General features: G+C 39.4%; 1 long non-coding RNA gene across 1 annotated transcript; it reads right to left on the bottom strand.

Annotated features, from left to right (window-relative positions):
• Positions 1 to 2,930: 2,930 nt before the first annotated feature.
• LOC124556786 lies at positions 2,931 to 17,334 on the bottom strand. Its single transcript, XR_006968691.1, has 3 exons — positions 17,066 to 17,334; positions 16,654 to 16,765; positions 2,931 to 3,324 (listed from the first exon to the last, which is right to left on the bottom strand). It is a non-coding gene; the product is annotated as an uncharacterized LOC124556786 (long non-coding RNA).
• Between the last annotated feature and the right edge of the window lie 3,257 nt (positions 17,335 to 20,591).

Genomic DNA, 20,591 nt, shown 5'->3' with positions numbered 1-20,591 from the left:
TGCATGAAATAACTGCAGAAACTGTTGTGGGACATGATGAATGTATCCGTTAGGACAGCATGGTGAAATTTGGTGTTAATGGGCTATGGCAGGAGACAACCGACAGGAGTACCTTTGCTAACAGCACGATATAGACTGCATTGCCTCTCCTAGGCTCATGACCACATTAATTGGACCCTAGATGACTGGAGAACTGTAGCCAGGTCAGATGAGTCCCTGTTTCAGTTGGTAAGAGCTGAAGGTAGGATTCTAGTGTGGTGCAGACCCCATGAAGCCATGGACCCAACTTATCAACAAGGCACTGTGCAAGCAGTTTGTGACTCCATTATGGTGTGGACTGAGTTTACACAGACTGGACTGGATCCTCTGGTCCAGCTGAACCAATGGTTACGTTCAGCTACTTGCAGGCCATTTGCAACCATTTATGGACTTCATTTCTGTGGATGACAATTGACCCTATCACCACACCACAACTGTTCGTGATTAGTTTGAAGAATATTCTACATGATTTGGCCACCTGGATCACTTGACATGAATCCCATCAAGCGCTTATTGTACAAAATTAAGATGTCAGTTTGTGCACAAAATCTTGCACCAGCAACACTTTCAGAATCATGGGTGGCTGTAGAGGCAGCATGGCTCAATATTTCTGCAGGGAACTTCTAATGACTTTCTGAATCCATGCCACATAAAGTTGCTGCACTACGTCAGGCAGAAGGTGGTCTGACAATATATTAGGGGGTAGCCCACGACTTCTGTCACTTCAGTGTATAAGGTGAACAGAAACTGGAAGTTGTGGAAGGCCATATTTTCATCTAAAATAAACAAAGAAATACGTTATCCTAACATTATCTCTGTAACGAGAATCGAGTTCTTTCTAGCAGATATAGTCTAACATTTTCATTAACTGTGGTGGTGCACTTTCTCAATTCGGTTGTTAGAAATCAAGGAATATGGTCTTTGCCCTTGAGGTCCACACAGGAAGAAATGGCACGGTGAGTAGTCTGGGAAGAATGTACGTCTTGTGGCAGTTACCTTGAAAAATAAAAACAGGGTAAACATCTCATTCGAAATTGGTTACTCCATTTGTATATTAGCATGGGGTTAATTCATCATGCCTGTGGAAATTTTACTTAACTATTCGTGATGATTACTTCCCACAAGCCCTCATCCCATTCAGTGGCACCCCTAAAATATCATGAAACATCTTATTAGATAATAATGATGTAGATGCATTCTCTGCATGTCATTGAGGTTGATGTTGCAGAAGACGAATGAAATTCAATTCGGCATCCAAATGCCCATCAAATTGGAACAACACTGCCATGGATATTTAAGAACTTACCTGTAATTATCTGTCAGTAACACTGTAATATTTTCCAGCAACATTAAAAATAGCATCAACAGTAAGCTATATCTGGCTCAATTTACTATCTATGCAGTTAGATACTAATGCCGAAGGTCCAAAATGCATTCTTTGAGAGAATGTACTTATGTTCATTGCCCGTGAATTCATTGTCTTATGAAATTGTCCACTATGTGTAACTGGGGAGCATCATTTCAAATTGCATAATGACAAAAAAACTCATTACCTGTAACCTGGGAAATTTTTCACACATTTTAAAATGTGAAGTTGTTATGTTTGAAATGTTGTTCTAGAAACATGAAAAAGTGAAATCAATTTTGCAATTCTGTTCTTCATATTTAAGGAAAATGTGTCAGTCTTAATACGCCATGACTAAATACAAATATAAAAATAATGAGGCAAATACATAACTAAGTATTTATTTTTGTTACTATTGTAGAATAATAGTGTTAATGATGTCCTTTTTGGCGCCATTTGTCTTTGAAAACATTTTTATTACACAATAAATATGGTCATAATCATTTCATATCAAACTCAACATGTCTTTCTGGTAAATATTTTGATTTATAGAATCTTGAGAATGGCCATTCTTTTGGTTTCTCTTAATATTTGGTAAGGTCCTCATGCTCCTTTCAAGCAACTACAAGCTGATGTACAAACCCCGTCCTCACTGCCAGTTACAATAGGAACTGCACCAATGAAGTTTGCACAGAAATCTAAATCTCCTATGCTCTTCGAGTCATCCCCAAAATGTTTAGATAGTAAGTAGAAGATTCACATCAGTCATCTTTGCTTTGCCTGTATGGTGAAATCACTGATGGTTCTCCCCCTGCACGTCCAGGGGTAAGAATAGGCCCTAGGTATTCCTGCCTGTCATAAGAGGCGATTAAAAGGAGTTTCCCACGTTTCAGCCTTTATGTGACGGTCCCCTGTAGGGTTTTGAACTCCATTCTTCAAAATTTTCCCGAAGATCAAGCCAATTGGGGAAGGGAGCCTTACATGGTGCATAATGTCCATCGTGCATTGAAATCTTTAGCCCACTTCCTCATTGTCGCATCTCAGTCCCGCTCATTCCCCATCTATTGGGCGAGGACACCTTCCTGGATGTGTTTTCCACCATGCATTGTGCAGTGTCGCTTTCTGTGTCGACGATGACCATGGATTTCTTTGCACCTGATATCCAGCACGGTAGCCAGTCTGTTGTGGTGGGGCCGCCATGTACCGTGTTGGTTGTAGCCCCCTGACCACACAGGGATCGCTCTGCTCATGCCTGCACCATTAAATCCCCACGTATGCCAAGGGGTAGATACCCATTCCCCTGGGACATCGGGACGTCCGGCAATGGACGTCCTGCCAGGTGGCCTTTGCTGAGGCTAGGTGGCACCTGTGGGTAGTGCCCTTGGTCTGAGTGGGTGGCATCAGGGCGAATGACACGCGATGAAGCGTAGTCCATCATCTCTTGCTGGTGGTGGTGAAACACTAGCAGTCTCTAAGGGATCACAAGTTCAATTCAACGCACAGAAGTGTGACGCCAAATCGTTCCCCTTCTTGGCCACACCATGGAAGGAACATCAGGCTAAGGATGGCAGCGGAACTTATTCGCCACGGTACCTTGTATGTTCGAGAGCTGATGGGCAGTCTTTCATGACAATGAAGCCTCAGTTTTTTGTGGAGCATTTGGAGTGGTGGAGCGATTGTCCAAAACGAGATGTGGGTCAGTCTTGATCAAAACAGTATCCTCAGCCCAGTCACCAACATTACTAGCTTGTGACAAGCTGGCGGATGTTTCTGTAACCATCACACCCCATAAGAGCTTAAATACAGTCCAGGGTATCCTATTTCACAGAGACGTCCTTCTGCAGTCTGGCGATGAGCTGGGCCCCAATTTGGAGTGGCGAGGTGTACATTTCGCTCCTGTAGTTGTTCTGTTGTGGTACTACTGAAGTTGCGATATCTTTCTGAAAATAAATCAAAGATATACTGAATGAGTGAAAAGAACAAACATAAGTAGAATAACATCACTGTATGTCAAATTAGAAAAGAATTAAATATGTACTGATTAGTAACATGAATTTTGTGTGTAGAGTATACCACTCCATTGCCAATGAAGCACCTAGGAGTGAAAACTGCTGCATCTGAGCAAATATTAAGCTGTCAAATGGTGAAGCATATAATCAGCTAATCTGGTAACATGTTGCATTCACAATGTAAATGGGCAGCTGCAGACAGTGATGCTAGTGATTACCAAGAGTCATTTTATAGGTGCATGTTCAAGGCCTTAAGCATTTGTGACGAAGCAAGCTGGGATCTCTTTACTTCGTCTCTTATTTTTCCACCTGCCTCCTTACATTATTTTCATTTTAATTTTTGCCTAGTTACCTTTACATGTATGAATATAATCTGCATTTCCATAAAAGAGAAATGCTGGCCCTCTGTCTTAAGGAATATAGCATGAGGTCTAATTTTGTGCCTACTTTTGTATATGTAATTAATTTCCTAATTTATTTTGACCCTTTCCTAGTTAAATTTTTGTTATAGGGTGAAATCAGTAATTGTTTTGTGACAGATTCTATTGTTGACTTATAAACAAATATAAATTCTGTAGTAAATATAAACATTTGGAAGAAAAACTACTCAGATTCTTAAAGTATCTATTTGGCTGTATTCAAAAACATATTAGCAAAGTCAGCCCTTAATTAATTCCAAAATAATTACCAGGTTTGTCAAAAGTATTGTTTGTGTAACTATATTAATTTCATTATTTAAACAAATGATTCGGCCTAATCTTTGTGGTAGAAGGAACTACTAAAAAGAATGAGTTATGAGATAAATTTTAATTGTAATTTCTGTAACTTATACAGTGAAAATGTAAAGCTTCAGTGCCTATTATTGTGAGGATATACAAAAAACTGATTTTTGGTGCTGAGACAGTCAGTCCACAGCCGATTTTCAGACAGGAATTACGTATTCGTTAAATTAACAACAATCCATCAACTTAACAGTGGAATAGGTGTAACACAAATAAGCCGTGTGTTAGAACAATTAATGACAATGTCTGTTCAATTTATTTGAGTTAGGTTTTTACTGCTCATAGATATTCAATGGCAAACTATTGTAGCAATATGCTGATGTTGCCTGCAACCTATTAATGAGGCTTTTCAACATTAACCCATAGTTAATCCGCCATATAATTGTGTAATATTGGGCAGGTTGTGAACAGCGAAAGTAAAGAACTGTGAATCGCAATTGTGCAACTGTTGGCCACATCATTTACAGTAGTCAGTGTTGAGCTTCCACCCACTATTTTTCAGCTAGTATAACAATGCAGCACGCCGACACAGAGGACTATCGAGGAAGAAATAAAGCAGGCAAACGTCACACATTCTAACAGCTCCTTCACAAGATATACATTTACTAATTTGGCTTGACATAAATAAACCATCACAATTTCGAAAGAATAGTGATTCCTTCTACTCATTCACCATGTTCTGTACATCCCACCAAGAAGGTGAACTTACAGGGCTATGGAACAAGTAAACAACCAAACATTGCTTAAGCCCTACATTATATTAACAAGAAACTATCACAATACTGCTTAATAATAGTTCTGTCTCTGCCAGTTAAAAGTGTTCTAATGAATTAGAAAGAAAGCTGCTGTGACTTCAGTTACGTTAGGTAGCTGCAGACTGTCTTAACAGGAACTTGATATCTACTTAGTTAATTAAGTATTTTTCAAAGAAAACAGTAACCTAAATCTGTTATTACACAGGATAGTTTACAACATACTACTTGCCATCCATCCAAAGGAGGAATCAAACCCTTGCACTAAGATAAGCAGTGGAAGGAGACATCACCAGGAATGTTTTTAATTGGCTGAGATAACCAATTACTTGCTGTATGTCAGATGGGAGCTTCTCAAATATCTTCACACCATAGGATATAATTCCTAAGTTAGATTTCTGTCTTGTATTGATGGTGCAGATCACAGTTCAGCTTGAACTGATTTTTCACAGCCACACTACAGTTCTTTCATGACACCTATATGCCCACTATAATGACTGTTTTTTTTTTTTTTACCCACCAGACAGCATTCTCAGGTGCAGTATGATGCACAGGATGGGGAGATCCAACTGTTGCCTTATCATCAGATGGTGCATGTTTGCAGCACTGCTGGAGTGGTGCTGCTGTGGCCAGGCGTGAACTGTACATACTTCTCACTACATTCAGTGTGTACATGTTTTGTTCTCTGGCCATAGCTACTTGAGCCACAACAATGCTGGAAATATGCAATAAATATGTCCCATCTGATAATAAATCTCTTGTGAATTCAAAACCAGTCATGGTAAATAGAAACTGAAGAATAAAATCAAAGGTGCCTGGTTGCTGGAAACCTTTACACAATTTTAAACCTGAACTGAAATTGCTTCTTCTGGCAACATCTGCCTGAAGAGAGGTATTTAACAAAAACCTTGTGGCATAAGACTACGATTGCTTGGGCTATTTAGAACTAAATGTCAATATTCCTTCACAGTAACATGAGCAGTGACAGATACCAATATGTTCATTATTATTACTTTTCAGCCAGTGAGCTAGCTGCTAATCTGTAAGTAGCTAGAACGTAGACACAGAAGACACAGAGTGTAAAACCAATGTAACCTACACCATTTTGGTACAAACAGACCAATGATCCTTGGAACACAGCATTATTTCTAGTTAGACACACAAACTATATCTGAAGAACAAAATCAGTCTATATAAAGGGATCTACTGCTCTATTATAAAAGGTAGATTGGCAAAACAAAAATCATGACTCCACCCACCTGTTTTGAACAGTAATGTCATCAACATGGTTTAAACTATTTCAAGCACATACAATACGGTGACCTTGACATTACTTATTACAACTGCAAACAAACATAAATAACATGTGAAGTCTTTAACTCCAACATCAGAATGATACTGACAGGAGAACTCTATGACGGAGGTGGGTTCGGGTGCGGACAAATATACGACAGTAAGAATAATGACATTACAGCAAAACAAATATTTGCCCAAAAATTAAGCACATGAAATCCTCAAAATTTAACACAAATTAATTACAAAAACAAAATCTATTGGTGTTGTAAATTTCGGTATCTCAAATGAGGACTACAATACCAGTAACCCATACACAACTAAAAAACTCAACACCACAATTTTCACCCACATAGCTCCAACAAAGCCCTCGATACCAGGAACTAACATACTACTCTAAAACATGGTGTTGCAAATTTCACTTCACCCTTAATCCTCAAGCAAAGGTCTTGATATCGTGAACTTGCACCCAACTCCAAAACCCGATGACACAAATTTACCTATATAGCACCAAAAAACAAAGCCCACTGTACAAAAAGAAACACACTCAAATGCTAAAATCTATTTTCCACACTTTCACTTACTCTACCTAATGCAAAGACCACAGTACAACAAACCAAACCATGCCCACATGACTAATATCAGAAACATATTCTAATGGTACATCAATAACCATGATATCAACCAATCACAGTCCAACACAATTACCACACACTGACAAGAAAAATCCCAAAATTTATGAAAAGTTGGTCATCACCAATTTCAATATACACAAAGAAACTATAGTCAACAAACTCATACCATACATAGTGTGGTATCAATGTTCGATACCACACTTGTTAGGGGTTGAAGTTATCAACCACAGTCCTTATTAGTATCGTTGGACCCGCGAGTTGCGACCAGCGCCGCTCTGTGACTTGTATCAAGTTTCTAGCGAGCTCTCATCCACTCTTGCTCGGGACGTCAAGTAGTAAAGCCTTCAGCTGATAGGAAGCAACCTCTAACAAGGCACTTAGTAACATATGGCCCAAACGAGGCCTCAGTAGCTATATGTTTATAATTATATGTATGCAGCCAAGAAGAATCCTGTACAACCAGTTAAGTACAATATATATAATTTTTTTACCAACGACTTAATTATTTTAGTCGTTGCAGATCCAGACCATTCATCCAGCACGTTATCGACGTTACTGACAAACCTGCTGTGATTTATATGTTTCTATTTAGCATTGGCCACCAGTCAACACTGGTGATGACTCGTTCGTCGTCGTCATAACAATTGGCGACAAGGTTAAAGGTAGAGATTTTTCGGAAAGTGGAACAGTGAAAGCAGCCGATTTATACATGTTTACAGACTATATACCCGGCTGTGCCACCCACCCTCTCCGCATGGTGTGATTGTGAGTGCATGACAATTTTTCCTACTCCCGTTTGTGATTATTTGCTTTCGTTGTGATGGCAAATCCAGAGGCAGAACTGTTACGATTACAGAATCAGCAGCCCAACGCACTACTACACACATTGGGACTGCTCGTCCAGGGACAACAACAAGCTGTGCCACAAGTACCGGCGGCACAGGAGCCGGCCGTACAGCAGGTCACAGCCTCGCCGTTTCGCGTATTTGACTTCTGCGTGGAAAGCTGGCATGAGTGACACGTACAGTTTTCACACCACCTTGCTGCATATGACATCCAAAGTAAAACACGGCTGCATGTGCTTTTATCTTGTGTTGGCGTGGCATCGTACCGTATTCTCCTCAAACTCTTCCCGAGAAGTTCTCCAGATCAGCACAGTTTCGAAGAACTTGTTCAGGAATTAACTGATTATTACAAGGAAAGTGTGAATGTTGTCACTCAGCAGTACAAATTTTTCCGCACAAATCGTGCACCTCAGCAGAGTTACCGTGAGTGGGTAGCCACTTTGCAAGGCCTCACTCGCAACTGTGGCTTTTCACGTTCTTGTGGCATATCATATTCTGACATAATGGTACAGGACACTATTGTGCAAAACGTGTCAGACACACGCATTAGAGAGCAAATTCTTAAATTATCCAACCCCACTTTAGAACAGGTGTTGGACATTTTGGACAGGCAGGACACTTTGGATTTTGCTGCAAATTCTTTTGAATCGCCTCCCGCTGTCTGTCAGGTTAGCAAGCTGGCTGCACGCGCATCACACATACATGATGCCGTCCCGGCTCGGTGCGCGCCTGCCCAATTCACTTCCAGGAAACAGACACCTGTTATGCGCCGGCAGAAGCCGCCTGCTTTGCGCTCATGTCCGCAATGTACTTCAAAGCACTCACACCAGAACTGCCCATCACACAAGGCCGTGTGCCATTTTTGCAACAAGAAGGGACATGTCCAGGCAGTGTGCCTCAAAAGACAAAAGTCTAATGCTCCATATTATGTTTCCAGACAAAGTAGCTTCCACCGGAACGGTTTCCAAAATGAGCCGTAAGCAATGGAAATAAATGTTGTACATTCGCCTCCAGTACCTGTGACATTGCCCGAGTGTGTGAATTTTCTTTGTGATGCCAGTGCAAGCCAACATAAGGAGACCCGTCACACACGATCTGCCTGTCAACATAAGCCAGTGCACACTGCTTCTCAATGCCATTTTTCGCTGATGGCAGAACAAACTGTTTGTAGACCTGAACATTCAGAATCATATGATCCCTTTTCAGTTGGACACTGGCGCTTCTGTTACACTCATGAATCATAAAACTTAGGAATTGCTTGGTTCACCTCCATTGAGTAACACAAATGTTACGTTAGCTACCTACAGTGGTCAAAGAATCAGGTTTTAGGACTGGGCAGTTTGCCAGTGACATACCGTGGGCAAACTCAAGTGATTTCTTTTCATGTACTGTGTTCACCCTCATCTGTAAACATTCCTGATCTTGATTTATTTGATGTATTCTCCTTAATTATGCACGATGACATACTAGCCGTCACTAAACGTGTTCCCACCAACAGTGTTTCCGAACTATGTCAAGAGCTTGCTGATATTTTTTCGCCAGGTTTAGGGCGCGAGACAAATTTTCAGACGCATACCGAATTGAAGGACAATGCACAACCTCACGCGCTTTCTAGATTAAGTTGCTAAAACACTGCATGCACTTAAGGAACAAGGAGTGATTGAACCAGTGACAGCATCACTATGGGCTTCACTGTCGGTTATCTTAACAAAACCATCAGGCAAATTGCAACTGTGCATGGATTTTAAAGCCGCCATCAATCCTCAACTTGTTGTTGCAAGATTTCCTATGCCACGTCCAGAAGACTTGTTTGACAAATTGTGTCAAGGTAAATATTTTTCCAAGTTAGATTTGCAAGATGCATATCGTCAAATTCCTGTGGATGACGAATCCCACAAGATCCTCGTCATGAAAACGCATTTAGGTCTCTACAAATTTAAGAGGCTTCTGTTTGGATGAGCCTCTGCACCTGCACTATTTCAGCAGAACTTACAGACTCTGTGCATCGATTTCTTCAGTGTCTAATTACCTAGATGACATCGTAGCTTCTGCTTCTACACAGCATGAACATTTGCATAATTTGAGACAGTTACTTGAAGTGTTACATGAGAATGGACTTAAACTCAATAAGGACAGGTGTACATTTTTTTCTGAACAGTTATCCTACTTAGGACACGTAATAAACTCTCAAGGCATCCACCCAAGTCCGGATCATATAAGAGCAATATCAGAGCTACCAGCATGCAAGACAGTTAAATAATTACAATCCATCCTTGGAAAGCTCAATTATTATCACAAGTTTTTGCTCCCCATATCATCTCTTGCAGCAGCGTTACATCGACTATGTTGAAAGAACGTTTCGTTCAATTGGCCGCCTGAATGCGAATGTGCCTTTCAGCAGCTTAAATCTGCGTTGTTATCTAGTACATAACCTCTTGGCCTCATGGTTGACGCTTCCGATTTTGGGATCGGAGCTGTTCTTGCACACAAAATTGGTTTGCACGATTGCCTGATTGCATTTGCATCAAAGCTACTCTCCTCTGCACAGCGTAACTACTCGCAGATCGAGAAGGAAGCTCTTGCTTTGATTTTTGGAGTTACGAAAACCCACGCCAACACATTACCCAGATAGCCAATAGCTGAAGACTTGCTGTTCGACTCTTCCGAACAGGCATGTATGTTCACTGGTGTGCAAAATGATGATGCAGTAGAAAGTTTTTCTGCTGACTTTTGTTGTATAACCCCACAGCAACAGCTAACAACCTAGTATTAAGTGTTGTTTTGCTTTATGTTACTAAGCAGCGGCCTTTGTCTAAAATTTGGATCTAAGATCCATTGGTTCATCTTTTTTTTGTGCAGACGACTTTTTGTCCAACGTGGTGTTATTTTGTTCTGCACAGAGATCGATCAGTCTCGTATTATTGTTCCTCGTTCTTTGCAGTCACCTGTGCTACGACTTCTTCACCAAGGTCATTAGAGAATCGTACAGACAAAACAGTTGGCTCGCCGTCACCGTACCTGGTTTGGTATTGTTGCTGACATACCCAAGATTTGTTCTTCTTGTTCTGTGTGTGCAGAAAACCAATCCGCACCACCGCAGAAAATTTTCTCTTGGCCTAAGGCAACTTTGCCACAGAATAGTTTACATTTAGATTTCGCTTGTCCTGTCTGGGATGCACGATGGTTAATTCTTTTAGCAGTTTTCCATCTGTTGTTCACATGTCATCAACATCGTTTGCTACCATCAAATACTTGTCTTCTATATTTAGCATAGAAGGACTGCCACAAGTCATTGTCACTGACAGTGGACCTCAATTTGTGTCTGCACGGTTCAAAACCTTTTATGAAGCTAATGGTATTCAGCATTTAACTTCAGCACCACTCTCCCCTCAATCGAATGGAGCCGTTTAAGGATTCGTTCGGACATTTAAGTCGCAAATGATTGACTCATTCTCGTGAGGATGCTCTTTTGTTGTTTTTGTCTTTGTACCGATCACAGCCATGTGACGGTGCTTTGCAGGTGAATCGCTGCAAGGTCATCCTCACAGAACTCTGCATTTGTTGCATCCCCCACACCGCGTTTCTCTGCCATGACAGACCCACAAATTCTTGCCAGATGATACTGTCTATTTTCATCATTCCCACGGCAATCGCCAATGGTTGAAAGGGTGCACCCTTTGCCATCTTGGCAGTGCTATGTTTGTCATATCAGGTCCATCTGGTGAGGTGTCCAGGTATTAGAAGCAGATGCGCCTCTAGCCGTGGTGTCTCTGCCACTTGCCTTATGTTTCCAGTGTCGGCGCCGTCGGGGGTGCCCCTGAAGGGCTCTCTTTCTTGCTCTCCTCACCCTTGGGTGCCAGCACCCGTAGCTTCGCCTTTTCCGCGCGATGACATGCCAGCGCGCATACCATGTCTCACAGGGGAGTCGCCCGCAGAGCCAGCAACGCTGCGGGGACCAGATGACCATATGGACCAGGTGCCTTCAACTGTGATAGGCCACAGTGAAATTCAGGTTACAACGCCATCCAACGCCTCAGAACAGTCTGCACTTCCTGATTTCTAGTCTTTGATGCCGGTCAGGTGCCCCGACCCGACGGAGGTCGACCCTTCGGTTGCTCCCATAGTTGTAGAAGCGCAGATGCCTCATGTTGATGTGCACCCTGGAGTAGATTTCCAGGCGTTTCCTGTATCCCGTTGGTCGGAATGGCAAGGTGTAGGTGGGCACGCCTCGCCTGCAGTCAGGCTCCCCACCTCCTCAACTACATCAGCATGGCATCCCCCACGTGGCGGCCATAAGCCACATTCAACGGCCGTTCGCAGATTTGCGAGGGGGTAATGTGGGATCAACGTATGATAACAATTGTCAGGGGTTGAAGTTATCAATTGCTGTCCGTATTAGTATCATTGTACCCATGAGTCATAACCAGCGCCGCTAGCACTGCTCTGCAGCTTGTATCAAGTTTCTAGCGAGCTCTCGTCCACTCTTGCTTGGAACATCAAGTAGTAAAGAAACATAACCTTCAGCTGATAGGAAGCAACCTCTAACAAGGCGCTTAGTACCGTATGGCCTAAGTGAGGCCTCAATAGCTATCTGTTTATAATTATATGTATGAAGCCAAGAAGAATCCTGAACAACCAGTTAAGTACAATATATATAATTTTTTCCAACGACTTCTAATTATTTAAGTCGTTGCAGATCCAGACCATGCAGCCAGCACCTTATTGACATTACTGACAAACCTGCTGTGATTTATATGTTTCTATTTAGCACTGATCACCAGCCAACACTGGCGACGACTCATTCATTGCCATCATAAAACATATAATAAAAACAAAAATATCTCCCACTGCAACAAGTAATGACCTACTCATAAATATATGTATCTTATTCACAACTGAAGAAAAAAGAAAAAATTAATATTAAATCTCTGACCATAAGAAACACATGCCACTAATGTTTCCAAACATAAAAATGAATCCATCAGGCACAATGTGAAAATTCAAACTATCTCAGCAGAAAACCAGCAGAAATTCTTCCAATAGTAACCTGAAACATTCAATTCATGTCAAACAACTCACTAACATACATCTAGCACAAGAGAGCGCCTCCAAATACTACAACACACCATCTACAAACACACAGAAACATCAAACCTCACCATGACATTAACACCACATCACAGGTACGTCACAGGTCTAAGAAGATGGGTGTAGCATCAGCACCTGACCTTGAGCAAATAACGTGACAGTAGCCTCAGATAGCAAATGTGAAGCGGAAAGCAAAAAGGGACCTCTTGTCGGAAGAGTAAAATTTTCAGTACAAGCAAAAACATTCAATAATGTGTAAAATATCAATTTTCGTTTTTTATATATATATAATAATAGTTTATTTCATTCTGTACACACTCGTATTGATTTGAAACTTGTTTCAATGCAACAAGAGTCAATTATATCATTAAAAACTATCTATGTTAGTCTGCGGAAAAGGGACCTCTTGCTGTTATGGGGAAATAACATTGGTTCGACAAGAGGTCCCTTTTCTAAATATCGCAGCTATACATGCAGTACTTCCCAAAATAGCATCTCTTAAATTTTAGAAGCATTTTAAGGAGCTCAGAGTAATTTTGTATAAAATAAAACCATTTTGTGATTTCAATAATGCCAAACAACACACGTGGTCCTATTTTTGCGAATGCCTACAGATGTTGCCAATGTATAGTTGGTAGCCCTTAAAGAACAGCTGACAGCTGACGTTACAAATTCGTGTTTACAGCTTGCTCAGTTTAAAGTATGCAATGTGTGAAGATAGAATTATGAAAGCACTAAACGATATTGGTGTTGGTGGTGATTTATATGATAAAGTTTATGAAGTATTTCGAGATTATTTTTCTGGAAGAATGCCAAGTAGAGACGAACCAAGTGATGAGGAACTGGAACCTCAAGGTGATGAATCAGTTAACCAATCTGGTATTTCTTTATTACAAGACATTCCGAAGTTTAATGAAGCCTTAGGTAACAACGATAATGTTACTGATAATGTTATTATTGAAATAGAACGAAAAGTTAATAGTGATCAAGTTGTAAATGAGAACGATGGTGCTCAAGACTTTGACCTGATGGCTGCATAAATTTAATTGACTCTTTTGATGCTGACAGAGATCATGCTCTCTGTTTCAGAATTTTTAAAAGCAGGGTGCGGGTGCAAAGAAGAATGTTGCAATTACTGTTCAGTTGATGACTATTTGGAAATACGTCATGAATGTGCTGAGATTGATCAGTATGAGAACAATGTCAACACATTAGATCAAGTAATTTTAGGCCAATTGCGGTGTGTAACTTCAGATTCTTCTTTGACAGCTCGTAAACATAAAGTACAAACTGAGAGGAAACAACCAGAAGTAAATACTAAGTAAAAGGTCGGCATGTTTGTAAAAACACTTACATGTTTTCCAACAATATTAAAATTAAAAGACTAAAGCGCTCTAACAAAAATGTAAAATGATACAGGATTGACTGTCAAAGCTCATGGTAATGCAAGAAAACTTCCTAAGAATGTGCCTTCTTTTTCTGATTCAGAGTTTGTTGTAAAGTTTTTACACAACTACGCAGAACAACATGCCATAATTTTACCAGGCAGAAGTAGCACTCAATTTAATGCAAATTTCAAACTTCTACCTTCAAGTGCTAATAAAGCCAAAATTTTTGAAACTTACATGGCTTCCTTTACAAATGATATGCCCGTAAAACCAGTATCAAGTAAAGTGTTCTGTAATATTTGGAAAGAGATATGCCCAAAAATAGTTGTCATGAAGCCCAAATCAGATCTTTGTGCATTTTGCCAATGGCATTTCACTCCAGTAACTGCAATGGCATCAGTGCCTGAAGAAACTAAAATGGAAACTATTGAAAAAATGAGGTCCCATCTACAACTTGTTGCAAAATAAAGAGAGTTTTATAAGGGAACTATCAAAAAGACTAAGGAAAATTTTGAAGATGGTGATAGAAGTTGTGTACACTACGGTTTTGACATGGCCCAGCAGGTTTACATACCCAGTAACCCGTTGCAGCCTGGACCTATTTAGTTCTTGGTTCCATTCAGAATAGGAATATTTGGGGTTATGTGTGAGACTGTGAACAAACAAGTAAACTATCTACTCCCAGAAAGTGTAGGAACAACAAAGGGATCCAATGTTGTTGCCAGTCTTTTCCACAACTACTCGAAAAACTACAGTCATGGAAAAGACAATGTTCATTCATGCTGACAATTGTGTAGGTCAGAACAAGAACATCATCTTATTACGATATCTTGCTCGGAGAATCAGTAATAACAAAAATAAGAGAACTGTTTTGTCATTCATGCCAGTAGGTCACACAAAATTTGCATGTGACTGGGCATCTGGACTTTTAAAGAAAAGATTTAGGGTCACCTATCTCTCTTCCATACAAGAGTTCGCCGACTGCATTGAGAAATCTACATCTACAACACATCTTAACTCAACTGTTGCTGTTGGAAATGAAATAGGTGAAGTTGCTGTGAATACATATGACTGGCTAAATTTCTTGAAGGATAGTAATGCTAACAAAGTACCTCACATAACTAAATACAACCACTTTGAGTTCAACGTTAGTTCCAAAGGTAGAGTACATTGCAAATTGGACATTGATGGAAATGAATTTGTGTATTGCACCTTCCCCAATGACAATGAACCCACTGGGTTTCCTGCTGCAGTAATTCCTCCAGGCACGAAAAGACAACGAAAACAGTACCCTTTTAAAAACATCAGGACCTATTGCAAAGAGAACTACAAAGACATTATGTGTCCTGAAGTAGGCTCAGAATGTGAACCAGAAACTCACGTCAGCAACAGTAAAGATCCTGATGAAGAACCTGAACAAACAAATATTCCAGTAAAAAAAAGAAGAGGTGAAAATGCTCTTGTTAAAGTGCCTTTAACCCCATTCAGCCTTTTTTTTATGAACAGAAAATCAAGTCGTTTGGCAACTACAAAATATGGGACCTCAGTAATCTATTTTGGAGGATTTGTGACTTCCAATTTCTTGTGGTTCTAGTGCCATTAATTGCTCCAGGATCAAAATTTGATCCAAAAGATGCCATACCATAGTGTAAAAATATAAATATTATGCCAAAAAAATAAGCACGGGGCTTGCTATATATTTCTCAACAAGGGGCCAATTTATTTGGTTTCAAATGTATTTACACTATGATGTGATATAGGTCTCAGGGAGTAATCCACTTATTGTGAAGTGTTAATTTAAAAAACTCCAAACCACTTGACAAAGGACATTTTAAGTGTAATATATATGCAGAATTTGTTTCTTAAATTTGTATAGTCTAGCAATGATAATAAAGTGAAACTTTAAAAGCCCATATCTCAAAACACCTCTTTTATGTTATAAATATTCAACCTGCCATGACTTCCTCAAATTTAGAGATAGAAATAAATTTTTTTTACAGGTTGTTAAGATTTCAATGCTGAATGTAAAAACTACAAAAACTCAAATTTCTAAATTTTCGACAAGAGGTCCCTTTTCGCTTTCCGCCTCACAAATATTGATAAGGCAATGACTGCCAATTGGCAAGGAAACAGGACTAAATTATCTAGAAAGAAGCTTAATTACTGTTGGAACATTTGTTCAGTGTGTACATCTTTTTGGTTCAACCCAAAAAATGTCAGCACTGCCTGCTTTGCACTTAGAAATCTTTCTCACTGTACTGGCCCACAAACAAGACTGACAGCACAATTTTATTCAATCTGTACTACAGCATATTCTTTTTAATCAGTGCAGCAAAGATTTAAAAATTGTCTATTCTAACACTGAAATTCATATACTTACACCCTAAACCATTTACTCCCCACTGGTACTTAAGATTAATTAAACAGCGAATTTTGACGACGCTGATTTTCTGAATGTAAGCCGCATAAACCCTTACCTGCTACTTCAGTATCCTGTTTTGCAAATGAAAAAATTTCTCACAGTATCTACTGTTTAGCTGCATGTCACCTTCTGCTTTTAGCAAGTTTCATCGTTAAACACTTCAGTGACTGAAAATAAAGTTCAAGAACTTCACTACTTAACAACTCAAAATGTTTAAATGAGAGTTAACTTTCAAGAAGCCTTCCATCAACCATATAAACAGTACTAAGTTGCATACAACATACCTTCGTACTCTTTAATATACACTTACAACTATGAAACTAAATCTGCAGTTTATAACGTTCTCAGTACAACGCTGTACTTGCAGCTTGGGCACATACGACACAGTATTAGATAAATCCTCTACATTTATATTCTACGGGAAAATACGATATGCTAACCACAATCATTTTAACTGATCAACTCACTTGCCTCCCAGAATGTCAATGTATATTACGTTTCCTATTCTCTCTCCAACAATTTTGCAACCCATTTTGCGTTCGGCTTTTCGTTTCTTATAAATCGGAACAGCACGAAGCCTATGACTGAGTTACCACTACAGTTCCACGAAGCACCTACTATCTTGACCAAAACAATAACAAACACAGATCTTCCCGCTCGCCAAAAATTTCGTCTTCAAAGTTAATACTCACAACGCCTCCAAATGGGATGTGGTAACTTCTGAGAACTATATCACTTCCCCTTGTTTCGCTGTTATTAAAGTCTTGTGCGATTCACCGCCAAACACTGTACCTGTATCGCTTTATTACATATTTTCAAGTATTGCAAAACAAAGTAAATTGACTAATTCAACGAAAGCTAGGTCCATGGAAATACAAGTGTAATAAATGTCTTTGCAATGGTTCGACACTCGTTAACTATCGATAGTTGTGAGCGGCAATCTTGTAGCCTATAAATAGCGAGTCTTCGGCGCTGCAATTGAGAGAGAAAATTGAAGTACAGCAGAGTCGAAATCACTTATCGTAAATTTGTTTGTAGTGTGAACGTAGAAATTGAAGTGTTGGTGTGGGAAACCACTTTAACTCCGCCTGCAGTTACTGTTGGAGTGAATTAAGTAGCTCTGCAGTTTCTGTTGCCGGTCCCAAGCCCGGAGAAAGGAGGAGGGTTGGCGAAGCGCAGAAGCCGTAAAAGAATCGACATAAAATAGTTGGAGAGATCCTGTAGAGCTTAATACCTTAGTCGTAATGACGACGATAATAATAATAATATTGATTAAAATTTCAACGAGCGTAACAAGCAGGAATGTTGGAGCTTCCCAAATCTCTTCAACCGAAATGCAAATACTTCTGAGCTTAACCGTTTCTATTAAATAAAATTTTTCTTGGTTATCGCTATTCTTATAACAGCAAAATATAACAGTTTAAATGGATAACTTGCACACCCTCCGCGCTTGTGCCAATTCCTGCTATTATCTGTCAGTGTAATATCGCCAAAGGGCTTGTCAGTACGAAAGGATAGCGTGTTCAGCTTCGAAGTCTAGACAAAGTTATTGTAGTAGTGGACACAAGGAATCGGATATTCTAACCACTGCTTCTCAGTATATTTATTCCTTAATGAAATTTGTTGAAAATAACGTGCCTATTTACAACCAAAGCTCAATATATTATATCGATACTAGTGATAAGAACAATCTATATAAAAACCTAACATCACGTACCTTGGTCCAAAAAGGCGCCCAACATTCAGGAACACACAGATTCAGTTAACTGCCAGCAACCATTAAGAACTTGGCTTCAGATAAATTACAGCTTAAACAGAGTTGGAAAGACTTCTTGTTAGGAAACTCATCTACTCTGTAGACGAATATCCTAACAGGGACAGTTATACCAGCTTATGTAATAATTTCTGTTTTGACAGAACTTGGTCACAACAGTTAAGATTTGGTACGATGGGTATGACGATAAATTTATCAAATACTTATAACTAGGTTTCATTCTGATAGTGTATTAATTCTGTAAATATTAGCAGTTCCAATTTATTGTAATATGTTCACATATTGTGACAATCTCCTGACAAATGATTGGGGAAGTGAGTGTTGTATTCATGTGTTCTATATTTTTTATGTTATACTTTCTGACATGTTCCATGCCCATGAGAGTCATGTCACGTTTGGGTCTGTGGAACAAAAACTTAATCTAATCTAGAAAGAAAATTTCATCTCATCAAAACAGTCAATAGAAATTGTGAATTAAATTTCATTATGGGGCTTTAAATTTCTAGTAATGGAATAATAATATATTTTTGTGTAAAGTTCACAGTCATATAGATTACCACATAGTCCAGTACGAGTATGTATTTAGAATATGATTTATAACCTCTTTGTAATGTTTAGTTGTCTCAGCTACATTTTCTGACATGATAGAGAAAGAATTCAAAGTATGACTAGTAGTAAATTTGGCAAAAATTACAGTGATCCCTTAGACTGCCCTCATCTGAAGAAAAGTTGAATTTATAATTTATAATTGAGCTTACTGTTGATCTGCTAATGTTATGACCAACCTTGCCTTCCACTTGCTGAAACATGCACTGATTACCCTGAAAGTAACATTGTTATTAACTTTACTAGTAGAGAATTAAAATTATAATAGAGATTTTCTCTCTCTCTCTCTCTCTCTCTCTCTCTCTCTCTCTCTCTCTCTCTCTCTCTCTCATCATCTGGGGGACTACATCCTATGGGTTTAGATTGTAGACAATGTCTAGCATAACCATAGGTGTTCAAACTGAGTGTCTGAATTCAAGTCTTCATGTGACCTGAAAGAAATGATAAATAATTGTACAACATGTTTTGAGTCACTTGTTCAGGATAATGACAATTCTGTTTGCCTCTTGCTTGTAATGACTTGTTTATGTGTAGATGTCGATGCATTAAGGTTGATTACATGCATGGGTCGCCCACCAGTAGCTGAGTGGTCAGCGCGACGGACTGTCAATCCTGAGGGCCCGGGTTCAATTCAATTCGACCCGGCTGGGTCGAAGATTTTCTGCACTCAGGGATTGGGTTTTGTGTAGTCCTAATCATCATCATTTCATCCCCATCGGTGCACAAGTCACCAAAGTGGCGTCAAATCAAAAGACTTGCAACAGGTGTACATATTTGTTGTATCGAAGAAAATATCTTACTTGTGAATTCACTATGGTACTGCACAACATTTAACTGCAGCTGCCAGGTAAATAAACAAACTTAAAACTTTTTGCAGGGCAAATCATCCTGTGGAGCAGATACAGAGTAGAGCAAGTTATACATGCGAAACAATAATCTTGTGTTTTTTGCCTTGTTTGTGCAGACAGGGACAGGTAGGGCCAAAAAGGAAGAGGAACAGATAGCTCTAAAAATATATGAGACTTTGGTGACAAATGCATGTAATGTTGCAAACCTCTTAAACAAGTACTTTGTTTCTATTACTGACTGCTTGGGCTTTTCAGGTTCAGTAAACAGTGCAGTGGAGTATCTGAGACCAGTCTTTACAAATAACTGCAGTAAAATGGAATGACACATCTCCCAATGAAGTAGCATTCATTATAAAATCCTTAACATCTAAGTATTCTAGTGGTTATGGTAAATTATATAAACAAAGTTAATCAAAGAGTGCTCATGCAAGGTGAATACTGGCTGAAGCTATTTGTGTAATCAATCTCTTATCAGCAGAACATTTGCAGACTGGCTAAAATATGCCGAAGTTATGCCTCTTTACAAGAAGGGGGATAAAGAGATTCCATCAAACTATCACCTAATTTCACTTTCGCCAACTTTTCCAAAAATATTTGAAAAGGTTGTATTCAAGTGTCTCCTTAAGTATATGACTGCAAATAATATATTGTCCTAGTCATAGTTTGGGTTTCTAAAAACTTTCTGATAGAGAGAAAGCTATTTACATGTATAGTGAGAATGTACTTAATGAACTAGATAACAAATTAGAGGTTAGTGGCTTTTTC

The sequence above is a fragment of the Schistocerca americana genome, chromosome X, assembly GCF_021461395.2.
Source record: "Schistocerca americana isolate TAMUIC-IGC-003095 chromosome X, iqSchAmer2.1, whole genome shotgun sequence".
Lineage (NCBI taxonomy): Eukaryota > Metazoa > Arthropoda > Insecta > Orthoptera > Acrididae > Schistocerca > Schistocerca americana.
The sequence above is the reverse complement of the archived record's forward strand: the minus strand, read 5'-3'. Positions and strand labels throughout refer to the sequence as shown.